Source organism: Neopsephotus bourkii, unplaced genomic scaffold (genome assembly GCF_033783945.1).
Source record: "Neopsephotus bourkii isolate Nb327-2 ecotype Australia unplaced genomic scaffold, CSIRO-AGI_Nbou_v1 NB_1016, whole genome shotgun sequence".
Taxonomy (NCBI): Eukaryota; Metazoa; Chordata; class Aves; order Psittaciformes; family Psittacidae; genus Neopsephotus; species Neopsephotus bourkii.
The window spans coordinates 3,365,766-3,384,534 of record NW_026901505.1 but is presented as its reverse complement, the minus strand read 5'-3'; the positions used below and the strand labels follow the sequence as shown (position 1 = coordinate 3,384,534).

General features: G+C 41.1%; 1 long non-coding RNA gene across 2 annotated transcripts in view; it reads right to left on the bottom strand.

The window, feature by feature from the left end:
* The window catches only part of LOC133215931 (uncharacterized), a 169,644-nt gene that overhangs the window by 134,869 nt on the left and 16,006 nt on the right, over positions 1–18,769 (bottom strand). The gene's annotated exons all lie outside the window — the stretch shown is intronic.

The following is an 18,769-nucleotide window of genomic DNA, read 5'->3' as shown; positions in this document are numbered from 1 at the left end:
TTTTATTTGCTTGATAGACACTTTGTTTATTTAAGCCCATCTTTCTCATCAAAACAGATGTATAAAGGAATACAGGGGGCACACACACCCACTGGTACAAATACTTCTGGAAACAAGCCGTCATAACTTGACTTCCTTGGCTTAAACATTTAGAATTTGCCATTTGTATTTTGTTACATTCTGACAAATCCCCACCTGCCCACCTGCAGATATGTGTTGCCTCGGGTGCTCTGTGAGATGTATGGCTAAGGGGAAAAAAAATCCACAGGCAATACTGAAATACCATCAAGAGACAGATTGAGGTTAAAAGCAGGAAACGCCCTTTCTTCTGCAACCCTGCTGCCCAACCGCATGGTATGGAGGCCGAGTTACAGCATCCTGGAGGGCACTGACATCTTAGGATGGGCATGTACAAGAAGATTGCTGATATCATGGAAAGGGAAGCCTGTTCCTGGCATTAGCCCTTTAAACAGAGTTGATTTATTTGAATTGCCTTTGATCTTTTAATTGCAATATGTTTTCATTCTCAAAGCCATAGGTCCAGTTTATCTTGCTGTAATTCACATGCAATATTTTCCTGATTCTTGGCACCTCTGAATTGCAAGTCTGTGCCACTCCTGTAGGATAAGGAAAGGTGAACCTTGCATCTTGGCTTTAGGAGTGCTGCTGCTGGGGCCATTATGGAGAATTTGAGATGATTCATTACTTAAAGACTTTTGGGCCCGTGCTCCAAACTTGGAAGGAATTCTTGGCAATCTGCCTGCTCTGCCCAAATTTGATGGTGTTTTCCCAGAACATATGCAAAACTGTGGGCAGGGTGTATCAATGTGTGCTTTGAAAGGATATGTGAATTGGAAGGCAAAGATTGTATTTTGTTTCCTAATTCCCTTGACTGATATTTCTTAACAAGATATGCTAGTATTGGAAGAAAACTAGTTTACTGCATCCTTCTATAATGGAGTTTGAGTGTTTTGTCTGTGTGCTGGTAGCTCACTGTTGCGTTAAAGAACATTTTTACGCTTGTGGACTTGTCTAAAACTGACTAGCTGGAACCCACAATAGGTGTTAGAGATGCACAGGATTGTTCACTGCAGCAGCGTTACTATTGTCGCGAGTTATTACTGGCTGTATTGTCTCAGATCTTAATTGTACCTCTTTAAAACTCTGTATGAAAACATTAAGGAAGAAAATTTCTTCTTTTGTTTTACTAAGGATTACCATCTTCAAGGTAAAAAAATATTAAAGATAGTCTCCAGTAGAGGTTAAAAAAAATCCTTTGAAAAAGTAAAATGTATTTTGAGATAGCTAGATACTGCTGAAAAAACAACCACCTGTGGAACTATTTTCTTTTGTAGATAAGGGAATTGCCCTGTTGGCATTAACAGGGATGGGACGAGAAGACGAGTGTTCAACTAAACAACACTGGAATTATCTTGGAGCAGACCATTCGTGGACCTGACCATGGACATTCAGTAGATAGTTGGGAATAAGAGAGGTGATGAATGGCTTTGAGGTTTAGCATATTTCTACTTATAGATCATCACTTTAGTAATTAAAAAGCAGGATTGATATAAAAGGCATTTAAAAAAAAAATAATGAATGAAACATCCCAGAAGATCATCAGTTCATTATAATGTACATGCCTGGACAAAAACTTCACAGAATGACCTCTGATGAACTCTAGATTATTTTGTCAGGTATTTATTGTCCATTTGGCATGGTCTGTAGAAAGGAACAGGAATGTTTTATTACTCATGTCACTCTCCACTACAGCAACATCTCACCAGCTGAATGCAACTGAAAACGTATAAACTGCTTGGTGTTAAAGCACCCAGCTTAAAGCATATATGAGTTTGCTCGATTCATTTTTCCACATTTCGAAGTGACTATGGCCTTTTCCTTAATATTACATCAATTTTTATCTTTCTTACTTCAAAAACTGTCCACTGATCCTTTTGGACACTAGTACTCCATCATCAATTTCTAGGTGCATCTGAAAACCATATTCTTCACAGCTCACAGTGACACTCTAAGCAGTATTCCTGCCTTGGATATGATCAGATACGCTTAGTCTTGAAATTCATTTCAAAACAATGACTTGTGCTGTGGAAAATTTTCCACGGGACTTTTCCCTTCATAATAAATGTTTGTACATACTTGGGAAGCTCCCTTTTCATCTTGTGCTTGTCTTGCTTAAATTGTTATGAGGAGACCAAAACTTATATTCCAAGCAGAAGATTCTTGGAATCATGTTAATTGTCAATGGTAGCATCAAAGGGAAAATGCAATTTATCTTTTTTTTTTTAATTTATTTTCTCCAATTTTAGAATGGAAAGTGGCATTTTGCTACAAAAGACTGAAATGTTATTACTTTAGTAAGGCAAAAGTTCATAGCCTGTACAGAAGCTCTAAATCACTTTCAGGAGGCAAGAGCTCCTGTAATGTAACAAGTTCTTCTTCAGTATTAAGGGAAAAGGCAGGTATTTGTCTTTTAGACAAGACTTACATGCTTTGGAAAAGTTGAATTTGACTCAGAAAACATACATACTTTCACTATTTGGTTCAAGAAAGGCAAGATGTGAATCTCTAAAATGGAGAAATCTGACTAAATGAAATCACAGGCTCTCTGCTCTGTGTACGTTCATTTCCATTTGTCTTGATTTCAACTAGGATTTTACATAAATCTCTTTTAAAAGAGGCAATTATCCTGGTCCATGAACTGCCTGGAACAATATGTATAAGAAGTTTCTCCTAAATATCAGAATAAATTTTCATGTCTGAATTCTAAATCAAACTTCAAATGCCTTTTCGTCTCTGTATATATCACTTAAAAGCATGAACGTCCACTTAGACACCTCCCACTCATTGGAGTGGAGGTGTCAGCTCCCAGTCCTGCTCAGCTGAACATTACAAATTAAGACAAAAATGTCAAAAAACAAGCCTATGTTTCATTTCCAAGAAATCTTATTTAGAAAGGTTTGCTTAAAACCTAAGGTCCCATAAGGATCCTGAAGAATCTGAGATCTAGATCTGAACTGCATGACACATCTAAAACAGACTATCTCAAAGGAAACTAGGCCTTTTTGGGTTCTCATTTCGAGAACCTGTTTTGAACTGGCCAGGTGAAATTCATAAATATGAGTACCCTTGTTTTTCTTTAAAACTTAGGGTTTCTCTCCAGATACTGAAATGAGGCACACTGCAGGGTAATGTAGAACAGTTAAACTAACAAGTGCAAAAGCCATTTATATTTTATGTTGGAGCTAAAGAACAAGTTATTTCTCTCTCTCTTTTTTCCTTTCTTTCTGCCTGTCTGTCTTTCTGTCTTTCTTTTCTGTCTTACTCAGAAACGTGACATTTGGGACATGGTAGTAAGAAGAGCAGAGCAAATGGCACCACAATGCATTGAGTTTTGGAAAGAAAAATAACTCCAAGTCTTGGGGAGAGATTCCACTGTAAATAAAAATAAAAAAAATAACAGAAATTAATGTTTGTGGTCAGTCCCTAGCAACTACACTTTCTAATGCAAACCAATTGCATTTTTACCTGAAATATATGACAGATAGCTAAGGCACTAATGTTTTTCTCCTTTAATAAGCTCGATACGGAACAGAGCTCCTTTAGAATATGTACGGTAAAGTGGAAATGCATGCTTTGGTGACTGTTATAAAGCAGGCCAAAGATATGTCAAGTCCAATTAATGTCAATAAGGAACATCTGTATTTAGGCACCCAAGTTACTTAATGCAAACATTTCATAATTATATACTATAGCACACATGGAGCATTATGAGATGTGGTGTCCCAGTGTGAATAATATTCACATTTTTCAGATCAGTCAGCAGTCTTGGTCTGGCTTTGGCTCAGCTTGCCGTCTCCCCGTAAGAGCATTTCTTTATAATATTGAATTAAGTACAATCCACATTTTTTCTCTTATCTGTGAAATCTTGTGGTTGTGGCTTGACTGTTTTTATAAAATGAAAGATCCAAGTGCATGTAAAGCTAGGGGTTTGGGGGCTTTTTTTTTTTATTCCTGAGACATCTGGGTTTTTTCTAATATGCCTTTAGTCTGAGAAGGAAAGGTTCAAGTGGATGAAGCATAGCATGGAAAACTTCACCTCTAAAGGACTCTTCATCTCAGAGAAAAAAAACAAAACAAAACAAAACAGCAAAGGAGCAGAACAACAGCAGAAACCATTTCCCCCTCCTGAATCACTAGATGCACTGTGAAATGACGGTTTAGCTCAAGTCTGCAGAGGGTGGAATAGATATGAACATTTATAGTCTAGGAATCCTAAAACTTCCTAAATACTTGTAAATTCAAAAGCAGCAATGCAGCAATTGTTTAAACAAACGGAGCAGACACTGGTAAACTCAACAGCCACTCACACGTCATTCTTTACACTACAAGATGCCTTTTTGAGCTGGGTGGGTTTCTTGAGCTTGGTGGGTCTGCTGAGATGGGGCTCTGGAGTTATGTATTTTGGAATCTTAATCTCCAGTTTAGAGCAACTATTAAAATAGATGGAAAAATCATCTGGTGCTTAATGTGAAACACATCACTCACAGCAGAGCAGTCTCTGTCACTGGTAGAGTTTTCCACCAGGTGTTCTCTTGAGCTGCCCAAGTCCCAGAGGCTGTCAGTGGAGACAGGAAAGGCTGCAAATGTTGAGGTTGAGCTCGTCCAATAAGTTACAACACAACAAAACTACTTTAGACAACTGGCAGGGAAAAGCTGACAAAGCTGCCATATTAAAACCAGACTTGTAGGTAACCGGGCAGCTTTACCTAATCCAACAAGTGTTGATTAATCCAGCCCAGGAAGAAACAGGTGTCAAAATGAGATTAGAGAAAATGGAATATCTGCCATTCGGTTACAATCTTGCCTAAGCATCAGTCACCAATACTTCTGTCTCCTTCATCCACCCATCTTGGCAGCCTTTCACAACCCCACCTCGTGGCCTGCCAAAAGGAACCATGAGCTAAGCTCCCACACTGTTTTTAGCAAGCTGCCATTGAGACCCCACCTATTTCAAGAAACATTCAAGCCTGAATACCCACTTCCCACTCTGTATATGTTCTGTCTTGTCTGGCTTTTTTTTTTTTTTGCCTGTGCCTCTGGAATATAATCACTTCAGGGCAGGGTCTAGTCATTTCTTTGGCACTTGACCTATTCTTCCTCACATATTTACTGTTCAGAACTCCTCTATGAACTTCAGGGAGATCAGGCTTTGGTCTTCTGTGATTAATAGTGCTAATTAATACTCAAATCAATCATGCTGGCTTTTGTTCAGGAAAGAAGAATGCACAGTCACATAAAAATTTAGCCAAGTACTTTAAAACATTCAAAAGAGGATAGATCCACATAGGATGAGAAGTCTAATTCCAAGAACCAGTTTACTCCCCCTGGAAATTCAAAGCTGGGGGTGGTGGTGTCAGAAAACAGCAACCAGGATGGAAAGAGGGTCTGTACAGACCAGTGCCCTGTTGCAGAGCTGAAAGCAAGGTGTTAACATAAATGTTGCTGCTTCAGTTTCTCTGTGAAGCTCTCATAGTATATAACAATGGTGGCAAATTTCCTCAGGTCCAGACTAATTCTGCATGGATAAACACACAAATAAAAGGAAGCCTGTGTTGCAATGGAGGAAGAGGACACTCATGCAGTCTAACTGGGCATGGGACAGTGGGGCAAAGGAAGACCTAGATAGCAGCAGGGCAGGCAGCCTTCCCTAAGGAATCTACACTAAAATCTTATTAATGACTAATGGAATTTCTGTATCTTCTTCCCATGCACCACCCTGAACCTACAAATAACAGGATTTCTGCAATTCCCTCCTACATGCTGCTCCATTTAACCCACTAATAAGACTTTGTGAATAAAACAAACTTCAGTGTGTGCACATTCTAATTATAAGCAGACAGGAGGAGAGCTCACATCTAAACTGGCTGAGATCCAGGGATACCGACAGAGGGATAAAGAGAGTGGAAGTGGGCCCCATTCCAGGAGAAAGAGTAAGAGACTTCTGACAAGTTTGAAGGGAAGAGTGATGGCAGAAAAAATCACACATCCCTTAGTACCTTTGAATGTGGGTGAAGGATAATCATGTGGCTAAACTGTAAGATAAGGAAGTAGACTGAGATCTCGAGCTCCAGGTCTTCTGATAGAGATTTTCAGTTTGACCGAAGTGAGAATTACTCCACTGCAGGTGAGGAGAGAAAAAGAGTTGAGGAGGGCATTCTCAGGTGCATTACTCCCCACAGGTTACATAGCAGGCTGACCTCATACCTAGACCCTTGCTTTGCCCAAGGCTGGAGAGAAGGGGTCCCTCTTTTTGCAGACATCCAATTTGGAGCTTTATCCAAACCCAGTATATGGGGCAAATGCCTCACCACATGGTTGCCACATTCCCGCTGATATTCTTATTAAATATTGGGGCAGAGAAAGATGTGTATAACATGAAGTACCTTCCATAGCTCAGTGCATCAGGCCCTCAGCACAGCTTCACAGGGTGCCAAGGCTTGCTTTTCTATCTGATAGCAATAGGGAGGGTGACTGGGAATTAATTTCAGTGCTTTGAGACTCTCACTACAAACAAATCACCTGGACCGAAAAACCTAACAACAAACAGTAGTAAATCTGATTATGTCTAGATTTCTCTGCTGAGCTGTAAGTCATATTGCTCACTTCCTATAAGACTGTTTCAAGCTTTATACTAATATGGGGTTTTTAATATGATTGTAGCTATTTTTCTTTGTATCTATTAAAATATCTGAATAGCTTTTAGAAGGCTCTCTGGGGACTTGCCTTCCAACTCATTTATCTTAATTTCTAAGATGGAGACAAACTTCTTATTTATGTTTCAAACATGACATGACATCAAAGGGTTTGAATATTAAATGCCTTAATTACAGATGATAGGCTGATAAAAAGAGATCACCTCTGGAGTTTTATTAAACAGGAATTACAACTATATTCATGGAGATTTGGGACTACACCAACCTAATCCTATGTATAAAAAGACTATTTTTGGAAATAGAGAATAAATTTTTTCTCATGCAATTGCAATGTACAACTTGAAATTACTGACTTCAAAACCAGTAGCTTTATCACCATTACGAAATTATCCATCACACTGACCATTTGCACTGGATGTTGCTTTACTTGCTGAGCTCTGAGCGGGTTCATGATTTTGGCTTTCAGAGGAGATCTTTCCCACAATCAGAACATCACAGACGGCATCCAGAGATGTGAAAGTCTTTCCAAGGAGTATCAGTTTTCCTTAGGCAGTTTGGGAAGGAGCCTTTATCTGCCTTGCTCTGACTTTTTTTAGCCTGACTTAGTACAGTGGCTATACTGTGTCCTTCATTTTGACAGAATTGTAGCAAGACACCAGAGAAAAACCTGATGCCAGCTCCTTAGAATGTAAACACCAGTTTTCAGTGGAAGGAACACCAGGAGGAAACTTATCACAAAACCTCAGTGATTTTCCTTGGTTGTGTGGGAGTCATTAAATAAGCTGGGGAAGCCTTTCTTATTTACGATAAAACTTTATATCAGGAGAGGACTGAAGGGGATCATGTTTGTAGTGGGGTTTTGTGGGGCTTTTTTTAATCCCAGCTGTGATGTATCCATATATAATTAGTCTCTGCCAATATCCATGTTACACCAGGTTCACAATTTGAGCTTTTGGCTTGTCCATTACTGAAAAGGGTATGACATTAGTAGGCTAAAGGAGTCGTCTTATAGCAGCCAGTCTGTGTCTTTAAGAGACTTTGATTATGTGCAAATCACTCTTTTACAAAAGTATTTAGAAAAGCTCCTATAGTAATTTTCATTCAGAATCCAGAGATTTTCCAAGGATCCTATTCAAAACAGTACTGGGGCCATTTCTGCTTAATATCTTTACGAATGATCTGGACAAGGGGATCAAGTGCACCCTCAGTGAGTTTGCAGGTGACATCAAGTTGGATGAGAGTGTTGATCTGCTTGGGGGTAGAAAAGCTCTACAAAGGGACCTTGACAGGCTGGATCAAATGGGCCAAGGCTCAGTGCTCGGTCCTACAGTTGGGTCACAACAGCCTCTTGCAATACTACAGGCTTGGGGAAAAGTGGCTGGAAAGCTGCCTGATGGGAAAGGACCGGGAGGTGTTGGTTGCCAGATGGGTGAACATGAGCCGGCTTCTGCCTGGGTGGCCAAGAAGGCCAACAGCATGCTGGCCTGTATCAGAAATAGTGTGGCCTGCAGGACTGGGCAAGTTATCAATCCGCTGTACTCAGCCTCATTGTACTGATGAGGCCACACCTCAAACCCTGTGTTCAGGTTTGGGCCCCTCACTGCAAGACATTGAGGTGCTGGAACATGTCCAGCAAATCTGGTGAAAGGTCTGGAGCACAAGTCCTGTGAGGAGCAGCTGAAGGATTTGGGATTGCTTAGTCTGGAGAAAAGGAGGCTCATAGGACACCTTATCACTCTGTATAAGTACCTGAAAGTAGGTTGTAGCAAGGTGGGGATCAGTCTCTTCCCCCAAGAACAGGAGGACATGGCCTCAAGTTGTGCCAGGGGAGGTACAGGCTTATTTTCTTTATGGAAAAATTTCTTCACTGAAAGGGTTGTCAAGCATCAGAACAGCCTTCCCAGGAAGTGGTTGAGTCATCATTATTTAAGAGTAAAGAACATTCAAAAAATAAAAGGTCACCAAGTATTTAAAAGACACGTAGATGTGGCACACAGGGACATGGTTTATGGTGGACTTGGCTGTACTAGGTTAACAGTTGCACTTGATGATCTTAAAGGCCCTTTCCAACCTGAAAGTTCCTATGATTCTGGGAAATTACTTGGCTTGAACAGCCCAAGTGTCATTAGCATGCTGAGATTTGAAAATCTTCATTTTGTTTTTCCTACTTTTGGCTGAGACCAGAAGCTTAGGTTTCACTGACCTTTACTGATGTTTGAGTGTGAAACTTTCTACTCTCTTAGCATTAATCCAAAAAACAAAACAAAACAAAACAAAAAACCCACAAGTAAATCACTGGATTTTTATCCTGTCCTTGCTCTTTTATTCTGCACTTTACTTGGTAGTAAGGGCATTTCAGCAATGAAGCTGTATGTAATGCTTAGTTTTAACTTGCTGGTGACTAATTTTAATCACATATGATGATAACAATTACTTTCAGCACAAACTAGCCCATATTTGTGAGCTTAAGCAGTTGCTATCAACTCCTTCTATTTTAAGGTAGTTATGAAGTCACCTTTCATTGCTTTACATTTTTTTCTTCAAACCCAAAGATGTTTGGGAAGACAGTTTGGATCAGCATGGCTGAATCCCCAACTTGGCAGCTATGAGGATACTGGATGAATGAGATATAGAGAGAACAACATCCAGAGATGACAGCCACAAGCATATTTTCTTCCTGTAAGAAATCTGGTTTCCAATGTAACCTATTTCTCTATATACAGCTGCACATTTGCATTTGGATAGACCTTGGGTGGTGCAATGCCCTTCAAATCTGCCTATGCACAACAACGAAAACATTCTGTGACTTTCCTTCCAAACAGCTAAGCCAAGTCCCAGCTGGTTCAGTAGCAGTAAAGCTGGTTTTCTTTTCCTGCTTGCCATAGCCTTCCATGTCCTGCACACGAAGGCAGTTTCCTTTCCTCTGTCCTTCAGACCCCTTAGCATGATGACGTAGCTGATGAGAATGGCATCCTATGGTACTGAAGCTGCTCTGCTCAGTGAAGCCTGAGTTGGTGCCAATTATGGTCTTAGTGGCATTGAGGCTGCTGTGCTGCCAGAGGTGGCATCTCCTAGGTACAAGCAGTGGCAAATCCCAGGTACAGCCAGCCCCACTCCCCCTGGCACATTCATACCATTAAAACCCATGGCACGCTTTGCTAAAGTAAATGGCTCTAGCCTGAGTAATCCTGTTCCAATTTCAATTTGCATAATTACTTTCTGCTTTCATATCTCCTGCAGTTCCTTTTAGGTAAAGTCTTCTTTTCTTATCCAAGGTAGTTGCTTAATGCTACAGTTTGCTGTAAAATGGCAACCATTTTCTCCCCCCAAGCTAGCTGCATTACCAAGGGTGGGTACACATATTCCAATGCACTTTAGAAAATTAACGTATTTTGGAAAGGAAATACTACAAACTTGCTATCAACACGCAGACTAATAAATCAGGGGCAACATCTATCCCACATGCCTAAGGACACCTCATAGTGCAATTCAGAGGTGCAATTACAGCCCAGTTCTTGAGTGAGCTTTAATTTTGCTATCTTTGTAATTGGTAACTGTGACACCCTCAACTTCAATATACAGTTGCCTGGGCCGGCAGCAAGGGCTCATGGAGCCATGATTTTGTGTTAGTTACATCTGAGCTAGGCGTGGATACCTGCATGAAGTGCGATCAAACCTCTCTGGAACTGCCAGTCCTAGCTGGTACCAAGCTTATTGGCACAGAAGGTTGGAGCTGAGCAAACTGGAGGTCACCTGGTTCAGTCACTTCAGTGAACTTTTGATGTAGCACTCATAAAATTCTGTACAGATGTGGACATAGAGGCCCATTTTAGAGCAGTTCTGACTGCTGGCCCTTCCAGGGACCTCCCTGAACCAAGTAGGCTTCTTGATGATGGAGATGCAATCCTCTGCCTGCTGAACCAACACCAGATGAATCTGCTTCTTAGGAGGCAACAGCTAAGGGCATAGTCACACCATGGGCTGAAGCAGGCTGGATGTTAAAACTTACTTAGCTGGATATGTCTCCCCACTGTGCTGTCATTTGCAGAGCAAACATGCCATAAGGAAACGGTGAGACAGAAAAGTCTGGTGCCTTGGTTGCAGCAAATTATTTAGAACCTTTCCTGGTTGTCCAGCATAGACTTCTCACTTGGCACTTAACAGGTTTACGACAAGGCAAGAGCTTCACCTTTAAGAGCTAACGATCAAATATGTACCAAAAACAGGACAAGTAAAGACACGTTTGATGCGTTGGCCTGGGAAAACTCACGGGAGACAATATATGAATACAAAGAATCTTAAAATAATGCCCTTCCTTTATAGAAAACAACAACAACAGCAAAGATGCCTGAGAAGATAAACAGTTACGTGCAGGTTTTATGCCTATCTGGCAATTGCCAGCACTTGGTTCTCATCTACCTTGCACTCCACCTGGTTGTGCTGTTGACCGTGGAGCCCCAGCCTGTGAGGTTATCTGGAAAACAGGAAATAGCTTGTGACTAATACCATCCCCATGTGCCGTGAGTCAGAAATCTTGCAGACAGGGAAAAAAAAATAAAATTAAAAAGAAGAGAGGAGACAGTTTCCTGGGCCAGAGAAAGGAAAGAAAGGAAACTGATTTTCTCGTTAGAGCCTTATGTGAGCCTGATGAATGTCAAAGACAGGTGTCACATGGCTGGCATAAGAAGTCACAAAGGACATTTGGAGCTGTGTGATAACGTACAGCTTCTGGTTCAGCTAATTTGATTAATTCTGATGTAAAGAGCACCTCAACCTGTTGATTTCATCCTTCTTCAGAACATGTTTCTTAAGAGGGAGGGTTTGTGCCAGGCTTTATTTACCTAAGATCCCTCCAGGAGAAAGGGAAAAAAAAAAAGAAAAGGGAAAAGAAACAAACTCTCTTTCAAGTCCCGCTTGCTCAAGTTTTGATTCATATTTAAGTCTGCTTTTTCTAGCCTTGAAATTCCCCTTCTTTTTTCCTTTTTTTTTACAAGAAATTTTATGAAACCAGGGCTTTCTATTTTCAGTAATGGGAGATTCATCAGTTTCTTTTTTCAGGTCTCCCATTTTGTTTTTCCATCTACCTATCTGAATTTTAAGACAAAACTCAGTACTGTAACATTGTCTGAGGGAGGACACAGAGCCTTTAAATGTATAAACTGGGAAAACTATGTGCTGAGTTTTGGACTCATCTGGGGCAACCCCCCCATTTTGCAATATACACTCCCTACATATAATCTGCCACTTGGCAGTACTGAAATCCTCACCCCAAAATGCTTTTCCACTCTACCCATAGTTCTGTCATATGATAGATCTTGTAAGGGAGACTGCATAAAGCTGTTTATTAGCAGAGTCCAGTGGCACTTCTGTGCTGATGAAATCTGTCTCCTTGCTAACAACGTGGCTGTTAAAACCCTGCAGACAGAGCAGAGAAGTTCCCTCCCCAGGTCTCCCAGGTTCCTTTCACAGCTCTGCCAAGGATGTGGTGTGACTTAAGTCAATTAACTTTTCTGTATGTCAGCAGTGCAGGGCATACATTTACTGGGGAGGGGGAGTTGAAGACTCCTTCATCAGCTTTGTAAAGTGCTTTAAAATACTGCAGCAGGGACAGCAGACAGATGAAAAGAAAGAGCACTGTTTTTTCTGATCATAAAGGAATCAAGTCTCTATACAGGGTGTGAAGAGGCATTTGACATTTGGGCTGATAGCACAGCTGTGCTGTGGGCATCCTTGCCTTAGGCTTCTCTTCTGCACATTCCCCAAATGAATGCTGTATGCACAGGTCTCCTGCCCCATGGTAGGCTGTGGAAAGGCACAAGAAATAACACAGGACAATGGTAGACCCTTACATTTGGTTGTGCAGAAGGACTAGTTCCCCTGTTGAAGCAAATGCTCTAAATGCAGAACTCCTTGCCATGGTCTCAGGCGCTTGTATGCCTGCCTTATTTATCTACCTATGCAGGAGTCAAATACAAGTTGATTCATAGGTCTTAAAACACTGGGATATTACAAGATGACATTACACCATTTAACATCCCCAGGCAGGTAGCAAAGGGAGAAGGACCTCACACCATGTTTTGTCTCTGCATTATGTTCATTTTGCAGCACATTGCAAGGCTTTGGCAGAGGATTTTGAAGGAAAAGGGAAGGACAGAGGGGATCCTCTGAAAACCCCAGACAGCACCAGTACTGCAATTAAAGCCATTGCCTGATCTCAGGGCCAGTTTCAGCAAGGAGGAACCCATGCTTATATATGGCTATCTTAAAAGCAACTGTAAGTGCCACACCCACAAGAACTTGTGACTTGGAAAAGTTAATTACTCCCATGCTTGTATGAATGAATTGCTTGGGTTTTAATTGACTCCAATATGGCCATGATTCATGGTTTCTGAACTTCACTTGAATTCGTATTTGATAGAGTCTTTGCCTGCTGGGTAATTTTTAAAGCGATAAGGTCAGTCTTGCTCAGGTACTTGGGATATTGTTGGAGATAAGAGCTATGTCTCTGCTAATGACTTCAGAGGCAAAACTGGCAGCTGCTACATGCTGTACTTGAGTACTGTTTGAAGCCATCACCCACCATAGATAAAGAATTTGAAATCCTGCCTGCTGCTAAAGCAAATCGAATTCCCCATGTAAATGGGCTCCGGAGTTAATATTAAAATGTATTTCCTTAAAATGGCACTCATCTCCATGTGACTGTTCTTATCCCTAGACAACTGATCTGACATTTTTACTGACAGAAACAACATCAGGAGGACACAGGCAGATTGTAGCACTAGGAAGAATGGCTGAAGATATCGTTATGGAACAGCAACTGAAAAATGATTTTTTGTTCTCTGATAATCTTTGGGGGAGTGTCTCACGCATATCTCCATCTTTCATTTGTCTTGGTGAGCCATTTGTAGGAGTGCAATGCCATGGCATCTGATCTCTCACAAGCTCACTTCTTACATGCAGGAAATACCAGAACACTAGACCTCACATTCTCACCACCCAGTGAGAATGTGAGGTGAGCACACCACTCATACCCTCAGAGAGAAAACTAGATTTATCTGAATGCTTATGGAAAACAGAAATGAAAAGCCTGACCCACCTACCTCACTGTAAATCATAAGCCTATTGAAATCAATTAAATTAAATATATGAAATTAAGATGAGGCCTGAAGTCAGGAATCTGAGGTAGTTAGATCTAAACAACTCCAAGACTTTTAATACAGGAGATTTTCCAACTCCAGAAAACTATAGGTTCCTTATCAATGCTGTCAAGGAACTACTCGGGCTTGCAGAATAAACCTTTTAAAAACTCCTGCTTATCATAGACCTCTCTTCACTGCTTCTGTAGTGGGTGAAATGCCTGAGATCAAATATTCTCAGGACAAAAAGCATATACTTTATTGAAAAACATCACTTAATTACAAGTACAAAAATCTATTTAAAAGGATATACATTACACAGCATCGTACCAGTTTACAGCATCATAAGAAATTAATATTTAATTATTATAGATGTATGGATTTGGAAGATAGCCTTTTTTTTTGCCACTTGCGTTTATTTACCTTTAAGAACTTGATCGTGACAAACTTCACACAAGTCAGGGTCACGGATGCTCTAACCACACACAGGGTGAAATCCAAGTCCCTCTGAAGTCAGTGGGAACTTTGCCATTGAAAGTCAACGGTTTTAGTAAGCCAACCGACCAGAAAACCCCAAATCTAAATGGCTCAATGTATTTAGCTCTGTCAATATGTTCAGCCCTATTCTTATTTGGAAAATGTTTTATTGTGCCATGGAAATTTATAATGAGAAAAGGAGAGGGAGGAGGAAAGCTTGTTGTTGCCAGCTCAGTTTGATGGAAAGGTTTTCTCTAGCCTTCTTCCATGATGAAGAGATAAAGACCAGTCAGGGAGCTAGCAGAGTCAAAGTAATTCAGCCACACAGAGTAAGACTTTCAGAAATTTTCTGAAATAGGATTTTGACATTTGCTTACCACAAGCTTTACCTCAGAGGCAGGCTGTTAGATCCCATTCTTACTTTGCAAATAGTGTTACAGAATTCAGTAACTTGAGAAGAAAGTTATTTCTCTGGGCAAACAAAGGCATGAGATTGTTCTGGGTTTACAGGACACTGGGAAGCCTGAGGTGGCCTGGGGGAGGCAGGGGAGGTTCCAAGAAGAGGGATAAAAAGGAAAAGGTAGTCAGGAACAGAGTCATGGTTAGACACTGAGAAGTGCAAAGCTATAAACAGGAAGGCAAACAACATCCTAATGGTGGAACACCATGTCATAAGCTATGGAAATGTGCAAGACTGCAGGAGATGCGTGATCTAAAATGGGCATTCAGGAGTGGGGTAATAAGAGAACGTAAGGCTTCAACATAAAGCAAAAATACTCTCTTCATGTGAGCAACTGTTTTCATTACAGAAATTGCCAGACTCATGGCCAGAAAGAGGGAAGGGAAGAAGAGCATCAAGATATTTGAAAACAACAAAAAAGAAACCCAGCTCTGAGGGAAGAGGAAGAAACTCAGGAGATAAAGAAGTGTTTAGTAAGGATGAATGCAAATAACTATTCACAGGGGATACTTTAAAATCAGATGGAAAATGCCCCACATGCCTTTCTATTGAAATCCCACATATTCCTGTAGAAAGCTAGTTACGACTGAAAAAGGCTAGCTGCAGTTTTAAAAGCACAGTCTCCATATTGCTCAGGGTGGGACATGCTTCCTATTTGCCTAATTTTTAGCTTGCTGGCCAACCTAGAATGGGAAAAGCAGAGTTTCCTTTTGGCCCAGTTTTCCTTGAAGCCTGGGAGCTGAATTCCACTCCTGACTTTGAATCATTGAGACTTGCTGTTGGACTACGTTCAAGTCACATCCCTCACCTCCCTGTGATTCAAGAAGCATGGCTTTTAAGAGAAAAAATATGCAGAAACAGCCCCAAAAGGCAGGCTCTGGATCCAAGATGAGTTGCTGTGGATTAACAGATTAAAAGTGTGAAAGTCTGTGGAGCAAAATTCACAAAAAGAGGAATGTGGTGCAATGCCTCTTGCAGATAGAGCATGTGTCCCCTTCCTGTACTTTTGGAGGTATTTCCACTGTCTCAGAAGAGGATTTGGTTCCAAAACAGACTGTGGTAATGGTGTATGAAGACGTATGAATGCATCTAACTGCCAGCTTGGAACCAGCTAATTAGCTAAATGGGTCTAGTGTCTGGTTGCAAACTGGGTAGATGCTTCTCCCACCTTGAAAATTCTTTGCATAATAGAGGAAATAAAACCAATTGTTTTTTATGAACTTGTAATTAACTAATGTAAATGGGATTCCAATAGCTTCATTATACCCAGCTGGAGTTTGGCAGTGGTGGTTAGTGTAGCTGGCCAGATCCTGACCTGCCAAGTGACACGGAGCAAGATGTATCACTGTCCGCCTCAGTTTCTCCACCTGTAGAATAGAGACAATGATACATGTCTTCACCTTGTTCAGGATGAACCAGGCGAGACTTCACTAACTAGTGCTCACAACACTATTTAAGTGCCTTGGACAAAAGGTGTTATATGGGATCCTGAATCCCAGTTGGCCACACATCACTTTTTCATGCACTCTGGGAAGCTTTTCAGAATGCTGAGCACAGCATGGCAGTCACCTGGCATTTGCCTGGCACCCCCAGGGTGTCCTTCACCTAGGAGCCACACAGTGCCTATCGAGCAGCCCTTCTCTCTCGAGGGACGGAGAACCCCTGTGCATTTGTATGTGTCTTTATTTAATGAAGCAATTATGTGTGCTAACGACATTCTTCGAGAAACATCCTATCTAAAGTTTCCCACCATTCTTGCACTGGTAGTTTTCCCCCTTCCCTCCTCCTTTCCCTTATTAATTTATGAAGCAGCTAATTATGATCCCTTCAGGCTAAATAACTGTGCAGTTAGAGATGCACTAGATGAGTGGGTATGGCAAGGCAATGCAGAGCATTTTTCTCTTTGCCTATTACATGTATTGTTTTAGGTAATTAACATCCACTTTGTAGTGGCAACACAGACGCCTTGCTGTCTGTACAGCTTCTTGGCTCAGATCCTTTCAAATACTCCCTGGTACACTCCTTGCAAAACCATGTGAAGTGTTATATAATTCTCTAGGTTGAAAGGCAATTGTGTACATCCAGGTTATTAAAGGGATCTATATATGTGTAAAAATCCAACATTTCATGCCTTATCCAAGGTACCTTCAGCTTATGGTCACTTCAAATGACTAAAAGCATTCAACAAAACCCAGGGAGACTTTCTTTCTTCCTCCTTTCCCTGTCCCTCCAGTAGTTTCAAATTTATAGCTAGGAATACCTAGGAAAATACTAACGTAGGTGTTACGTGTTTCAGGTCACTGCTTGCTACTTCTTAGCATTTTGGATATTGACAGTGTGCTCAGCACAGGACAGTAAAAACTCCAAAGGCTGTCCTCACCTGACAAATATTCCCCTCACCTGTAAAACTAGGCAACATAAACAAGCCCAAGCTTGGAGATTTAGCAGTGGGGGGAGCTCAATGTTCTTGTACCTGCTGCTTACCAACCTTGGTTTAGTGTGTTTGCATGAAAGCTTTGGAGGAAAAGAGCATGGTGGATTAGCCAAGTGGGAAGGGAAAGCCATGCAACCTACACAGGGCAAGGTCAAAAATGTGCTGAACTGCAAAGGAGTTTAAATCCCAGAGAAGGTCAGGATGAAGACAGCTCTGGAAGCGTAAAGAAATCCAGCTATACTGATATCAAGGAACATGCAAGTACAGTGAAATAATCTGTTTGGGACAGGAAAAATTTACGGGCACCTACTAAGTAAGATTATTATTATAATCAATGAGGTCTGTGTACCTCTCTTGCACTTGCAAACTTTTCACAGTTCACTGCCTGAGACAATCAGTGCATATACTCAAATTGCAACAAAAGGCCAGATTGAAAGAAGGGTCTTTTTTCACTTTGTGGTTATACAAACTCCTGATTTTCACTCTGCTGCTCTTTGGTATCTGCAGAGAAAGCTAGCAGCTTCTCTTGACTCCAATTTACCTTTGTGAGTTAGCTTACAAAGATGGATATAGACCAACACTCTGTCCCAGAATGATTTTAATGAAAGCAGCAAACCTGGTCATTGTTTTCCTACCCTCTCCCTACGAATCAACAGTGTATGTCAGTCTGGTTGCTCACAAAGTTAAGAATCAGATAGGGCTGTCTAGAGCGTGGGCTGGTGCTTTGCAAGTTTAATTGCACAACTTTGCTCACAGCTTCTCAGCCACTGACCTTAGAGCTCAAGCAGGGACAGCCAGTTCCAGCATGGGGTTGCCAGCGGGGCCAGCTGGACTAACAGCAGTGGAGGATCTCACCCCATGGATGGGAAGATAGACACCACTGAATCAGGACAGAACATCAGTCCCATTCCCACCTGGGACTTCATCTGGGACTTAGGAGCAGCTCTCTGATGCCCTCCATACTTGCTCAGCACCTTCCTCTCCAGCTTGTCACCTGTGCATGAACCCTGTGTTTTGATTTGGATGAAAAAATGCTCATCAGCATTTTCCAGACTTGTGGGTATCATTTGCTACTCATCCTTGTGAGATAGAAATCCATCCCCTCCCAACAGATACGAAATTATTAATTGCTGCTATAAATCAGCAGAGTGTGCTGTAAGCCAGCCATGACAAATATCCTGGGAAGCAGCTATGCAAACAAGATGGCTGATAAAAACAGAGGAAAAAAGACATGTAAAGATGTGGAATGGAAAAAAAACAGATTTTTATTTTTTTTTAAGAAAACCAGTACTTGATGGGCAATTTCAATACAAGGATTTATAACCTTTTTTTATTGCTTTTTTTGGTGTAAATTGCAAATGCATAGATTGATGAATTTTACCAAAGTAGTGGAAGGACCAGTGGAAAATCTGAATAATGTGATACAGAAAGTAGCCCCCAGCTAAAAAGGGACAAAAACTGGGTTTTCAAGTTAAGCTGCATCAGACTGGGAAAGGTGGAGTAAGAGATCTTCATACACATTGCCAGA